Below are 7,078 nucleotides of genomic sequence, written 5' to 3'. Positions count from 1 at the left end.
ACAAAAGTATTATGGTTGTTGAATATCACAGGCAAGCTCGGGGATGTATGGTCAGTCTTGGGAGTGGCATAGCCTGATCAACTATGTTGGTCCGAGGAGTGATTAGCATATGCCCGGGAATGGGTGTGATATTGCAACAAGTCTAAAAACTTACCAACACCACCACAATGAAATACCATAGGGGTGGTTGGTTTTACTATAAGTACTTTATACTTGAGAACTAAAGAAAAAGAGGATCTTCAGTACTAGGTCAATAGTTTCTAAGTGGATACATTAAGTTATATGTAACTAGGATGATATAGACTCAGAATCTGTGAAATTTTACTTTACCCCTGTTCCTCGTGAATTTGGAGTTAAGGTCACTTATTCGAAGGCCTATCATGTTGATTACATATAATCGGTATGCACTTTACAAATAGTGACGTAACTAATAAAGATCTTCTTATAATTATCTAGATAGTTCGTCTAAAGAAATGCTTCTTGACCCCAATTCTCGCGTAGATAACATGGCGAGACTCCATCCCCACAGCAACCCGTACCTTCCGAATGAAGGCAATGTTGAATGGGTCGGAAAAGAACCCAAGAATGATCATCCAATCCCTTTGAATGATCACCATGATGAAGACCTTTCGGATGGTGTTAGATCCGAACCCGAGGTTGAGAACCTACCTCAGACAGCTCCCTTTCCAAACCCTAACCCCCGTCCAGCTTTTCATGGCCCGACGCCTCCATGGGTGGAATGCTTGGAAACATGGAGCCAAGGACAAGATCAGCCCATGCCATTTAATGGTGACCTAAGCTTTTATGACCTGAACAATGGGGGCTCAGCAGACAGAATCTTGCCAATCCTGTTCCGCAGAGTAGCTCGAAATGAGATTCAAGGCAGGACAACCCTACATTAGATCACAGAAGTTGTCACCAATGCGAGAATGCATACCCTTTGCACCATTCGCCTGGAAGATGCTCATGAGAGATCTGAGAGAGACAATGAAGCCCTGCTTCTAGCACTGGATGAATCACGAGCCAAAGTCATAGAACTCCGAGTACGTTAGAGGATGTACAAAAGATACCTACTCGATATGGAACGTCAACTAGCTGAACTAAGGGTTCACCATAGGGGTGACCGTCGCCGTTAAGAGATACTTCACTTTCCTTCTTTGTTTTAAAGAAGTGTGCTCCTACCTATGTTTTGTGTAGCACTTTCCTATGTGACCACCTTGTACTGTATGTACTGTTAGTTAGACCTTTATACTGTCAAGGACTTTTCCTACTTCATATGTGATGTAAGACCGTCTACAGGGTAAATTTTCCTGATCTTATTACATCTTAAACATAGACGACAGTGGCAGCCGGCTAACTTATGTGTCACTCTTTTGTTCAAATACTTTCATCATACCTTCATTGGAGTCTATTTGAAACATTCTTTAGTCAAGTCATTGGACTAAAGTAATTTAACTCCGGAGACATTTCCAAGTCTCTTTCAGTAGTTGTATCATGTTATTCACCAACTAGCGATACCTCGGCTTGAACGACAAACGTCTTGAGACCATTCTACGAACTTACTTCTACTCCTTGCTAAGGACAGCATCATAGGGATGTAAGTCGGATCTTCGTAAACATACTTCCATTCCGTACTAGGACTGCATCATAGGGATGTAGGTCAAACCTTCGAGATCATAGTCTTACTTTTTCAGTTAATGATCGGCGTACATCCAGAATCAATAATAGCCACTACTAGAAATTCTAGTTCATCATATAGGATTCGTAAGAAGATTATTATTATGACTTTCCTCGCTTATACATTCCCGAGTTATATATAACGAAGACCTGGTAGACAATAGAATGTGAGATTTCTAACTTAGTTTCTTTTCCCCGTTGGGATGTGGGACTATAGTAGAATCACATATTTTATTATCCGCCCCTTTCTTGATTATATCATAACATGTATAAGCCAATCTTTCATGAATAATAACTCAGTTCTTATCCAGAATCAAAATGATACAAGAACCGTCTGGACAGTTTAACGACTACTCAGCAACAGAATAAAAAGACCAAGCTTCTTCCCTTTGGGAGCTCTGGTCTTATTCTTCAAGAAGACAGACTTTAGGAGGTGCGATCATACCAGCACTAATGCACCGGATCCCATCAGAACTCCGTAGTTAGGCATGCATGGGCGAGAGTAGTACTAGTATGGGAAACATTTGGGAAGTCCTTGTGGTGAAGACCTCAACAGGACTTCCATTAGAAATCATTACCCTCTGCCTCGCATAGATGAGTCGGTTGACCAACCGCAAAGAACTATTTACCATTCAGAAATAGACCTGAGATCCGAATATCACCAGTTGCGAGTGTTAGTGAAGGATGTTCTTAGGAAAATCTTCCAAACTTGATACGGACACTACGAGCCGTAGGGATACCCCTCGGATAGGACCAATACGCCCATAGTATTCACGAAGTTAATGAATAGGGTACGCCATTCTTACTTAGATCAGTTCGTCATGTCATTGTAAATGACTTACTTATCTACCCTCGTAGTAAGAAGGAAATGATAAAGAGCATCTACGACAAACCATGGAAACATTTCGATCAGAGAAACTTTACGCGAAGTTCTCTAAATGCGAGTTTTAGATTGGAAGAGTCGAATTCCTGAAGCACACTATTAGTGATGTGGGGATTTTGAGGACCCTTCCAATAATCAAAACCATTGAAAATTTGTCAGCACCGAAGACGCCGACGAGAATTCGCCAAATTCTAGGTCTCGCTGACCTACTGTCGAGAATTCATCCAGAACTCCTCGCAAATCATGAAACCTCTTATGACTTTGACTCAGAAGGGAGTGGCCCTTGACTGGGAAGACAAGCAAGAGGAAGAAAACCTTGGAATTCCAAGTGAGGGGCCAAATCCTTTTTGAAGTCTCACTCTGGGAAGGCTTGATACGCTTCGGAAAGCATGGTAAGCCAAATCCAAAATAGTTAGGACCTCCGAGATTCTTGCCAGAATCGGTCCTGTAACTCACAAACCTAACCTACACCGCAAACTCAGTAACATACATTTTACCCTTCGCGTCTTGAACTTGAAAACGTACCTTTCCGTCAGGACTCTCGTAATCCCACTCAACGAGATCGAGATCAATGAGATCCTCGCCTTCATGGAAGAACCGTAGTGACCATCGACCGAGAGATCAAGCGAACGAAGCAACGTCGCCTCCCTTTAGTGAAGGTTCGTTGCGATACCAACCGAGAACCCAAATTCACTTATGAGCACGAGAACCAATCGATTAGGAAGTTTCCCACCTCCTTGCTCGATTATTAATGCCTACTCCTTTACCTAAATTCTAATTTCGGGACGAAATTCCCTTTAAGAGGGGGATGATGTGACAACCCGAAATTATCCATCCAGTACAGTCAAAAACTTCTTTGAAAGTCAAACTCATTGTTGTTATCTTTTAGCACAATTAGGAGTTTATTTGAGCGTTCTAAGCCTTGTACACTTAAGGAATAAGTGTCGGAGTTTATCGGCTGAAGTTATAGCTCAAGGAAATGACCTTAAACACCCTTGCAAGGAGTTCAAGGCCAACACATGCGATTTTACGGCCGTAAACTCCATGTGGGCCGTAAACTCTTGCCTATATGGTGAAATGGTGGCCATTTGTTCATTTCTTCCTTCCATTTGGACTGAATCCTCTCAAGTACCATCCCGATCTTCGTCCCCGATCTTCAAAACTCGTAAGCTTATTGTGTTAACTAGTTGATATCTTGCATGAACTAGTAATCTTATATGATTTCATTCGTGAAATCATTCCATTTTGAAGATTTTCAGTTTCACCAAGAACACGCACTCATGTTCTTGGCCAAAACCGACCATTCAAGCTCCTAGATCGTAAACTCTTGATCCAACTCATTGTACACTAGGTTTATCATGTTTAAGACTTAGAAAACATAAGAAATCATAGGAATCAAGGAGTTTACGACCAAGACATGTTCTTGGGCCATAAACCCCTTTTTAGGGTGCAAATGACCCCCTAACACCCTAGTAAGCCTTGATTTTTAGCATAAAACCTTACACCATTGAGCTAAGGACCCCAATACATGAAATGGTACTCCTTACCATGAGTTTATGGCCATAAACGTATGGGGGAGTGGTACCAGGGCCGTGAACACCAAGCAAGGCCATTTTACGGCCTTAAATCCACCCACACTCTTGGTTAAAGCTTTGGAACACTTAACCACTTAAGCACTTAGAGTCTTAAGCCACATTTAGTGACCAATTGAGAGTTTACGGCCAGGATTTTACTCCCTTGGGCCGTAAACTCCAACACACGTGGTCTTTGGACCATAAACTCCCGTATGAGGCTTTGCACTCCTTTGTTGCAACCCGATAGCCTCCTAGCACTTGACCAAAGTGTTTTCCTCGCAATAGGATGTTTTTACATGTTTAATTAGTGTTATAATCACTAATTGTTTATATACATATGTCTTCATATGTTATTAGGATCTTTGTGTGTGTCTAAGTCTTCATTTGACACCAAGCACGTGTCCGACACTTCCTTCCGATCCGCTCACTACATGTGAGTTCATACCCCTTGAATTAACCTTTTAAATGTTTCTACATGCTTTTAAATGTTTTATGGGGGGGAATACAAGTTGAATCATGTTAGTTATTATATCAATCACATGTGATTAATAACTAACACGCAAATGGATTTACTATACGTTTACCGTTTTACCAAACGGATTTCTTCAAATGAATTTCATAAAAGTTTTATATGTTTAAAATTCTTTATTAAACTATTCATTATACACTATATGTTTCATTTCAAACCCATTTACAATTGTGTTTCAAACTAAGGTTTCTTTATACTTAAGCTGTTTTATCAAGCAAATACTTTCAACCCGTTTTATAGACCGACATCAAGTCGATCTTTTCTTAGATAGTAATCTTCTTCAAAGGTTTTACAAAACTTCTTTTATGCTTTTATATTATCAACTGCATTCCGGTATATGTATAGTTATATAAATAATATTTAAAGGACTTAGGAAGGCTATGAGGATTAGTTGGGATTAGGTAGATGGTCTTAGGACAAGTTATATATTTACACTTGATATATGTCTTGTAGGAATGATATTTTTTTCATTAAAATGTTATGGACTTGAAAACCCTACGTATCTCAACGGGTTTCCTAAACCTAACCCACTCATTTTATTGCTTCACAAGTAGTGGAGCCAAAGTTGAAATTGCCTACTTAGGATGTTGAGTAGAATAAAGGATAGACTTGTATTAGTTATTTCAGAACCTTTTTATTTACGTTATAACATATTTTCAGATATAGACGAATGACATCCTGAAGGTTTTAATAAAATAAATTTTGTTATTTCAAAAATGTTTATTTAACCAAGAACTTCCACATTTCAATACTTAAAAGCATAGAGAAAATTTTAAATTGGTTTTGAAAAATTGGGGGATATAACAGTTGGTATCAGAGCATTAGTTTAAGCTAACTAGGAATTTAGGAAAATTCTAGGCTTAAACTTAGATAGTAAGTATGATCAATAAGATGTGTGTTAGATGCCTTAGTTGCTTTAGAGACTTTCCTTAGGACACTATAGAATGATGCCTTAACTATGTGCTAAATATATGTGGTAGATAGTGTATCTTCTTTATCCTAAAATTCTCGCCTCTACGACTTTAGTACCTGAACGCCATGACTATTACGAGGAGCGGTAGACTCATCACAAATGAAGGAGGCCGAGCACCTCAAAATGTCAGAGCAGCTATTGAGCAAATCCCGATAGATGAAGCTCGGTGGATGATGAAAGAAATGCCCAATCAGCAACAACATGAGTTTAGGGAGTTATTAGCTCAGGATCTAGGTAATATTAGAGGAAGAGTGCTAATAGTAAACGAGCTGGTAGTTTTTGAACAACTCAACAATGGACCAACTCCTTCACATGCTACGATGGTCCAAGAAGGAAATAATGATGACCCAGAGATTTATCAGAGACCGAAGTAGCTTGAAGTTCAGAGAAATGTTGAACCTAGAGGCTATTGCAACTATAAGGATTTTATGACTTGCAAACCACCATCATTTAATGGGAAGGAAGATCCCATAGGATTCATGGATTTGATATTAGATATGGAGTTGGATTTATTGACGTGTAGATGCACATGAAAGCTACAAACCACCTATGTTGTGAGGCAATCAAGGGTACGATGATGCATTGGTGGAACACGTTGGGGAAGATTTTGAGCCCCAATAAGTCGTTACAGCTGACTTGGGATGAATTCTTGACCCATTTCAAAAGGAAGTTTTGTTTACCTAAGAAGATGTTGGAATTGGAGAATCAATTCATGGCTTCGACAAATGAAGCATGTCAGTGGATGCGTACACCAACTCCTTCACTGATAAAATGGATTTCACCCTACGACTCATTTCAGATGAACTGACAAAGATTTGTCGGTATTCCAAGGGGCTACCATGGGAGTACACTATGCCAGTAAAGTAGGTACCTACCTTCAAAGCAGCGTCTGGGCTGCAAACCCTGTCGAAGGATTGATGAAGAAGAGAGCTACCGATAGAACTAAGGTCGGTGAGCAGAGAAATTTTGAGGGAGGTAACAACAACAACAACAACAACAACAACAACAACAACAACAACAACAACAACAACAACAACAACAACAACAACAACAACAGCAGCAAGAAGAAGAAGAAGAAGAAGTTTACAAAAACAAATGACAAATCTTGAAGCAACCAAGAAGGGAAGTGGTGCAACCAATGCAAGAAGAAGCATTTCGGCGACTGTGTAAGAAGCCATGGCATATTTCCACAAATTTCCTTGTGAGAGGAAGAGTTTGTTTTAATTGTGGAGAGGAGGGGCACATGAAGACGGAGTGACCGAAAGCGGAGAAGGTGATCTCGAGGATCTTGCCACCAAAGCCCAAGTGTCGGAGCTACCCGATAACCCTCAACGAGGCTAATGAAAAAACTAATGTTGCTTCAGGTACATTCCTAGTTAATCAAATTCTTGCAAAGATATTATTTGATTATGGAGCAAATCATTCATTTATATCACATGAAG

At 39.9% G+C, this 7,078-nt stretch overlaps 1 pseudogene; it reads left to right on the top strand.

Moving 5' to 3' along the window:
* The first annotated feature begins 2,108 nt into the window (after positions 1 to 2,108).
* Positions 2,109 to 2,226, top strand: LOC145071798 (5S ribosomal RNA; annotated as a pseudogene).
* Positions 2,227 to 7,078: the final 4,852 nt, after the last annotated feature.

Source organism: Lactuca serriola, chromosome 8 (genome assembly GCF_051521515.1).
Source record: "Lactuca serriola cultivar US96UC23 chromosome 8, Lser_US96UC23_V15, whole genome shotgun sequence".
NCBI lineage: Eukaryota > Viridiplantae > Streptophyta > Magnoliopsida > Asterales > Asteraceae > Lactuca > Lactuca serriola.
The sequence above is the reverse complement of the archived record's forward strand: the minus strand, read 5'-3'. Positions and strand labels throughout refer to the sequence as shown.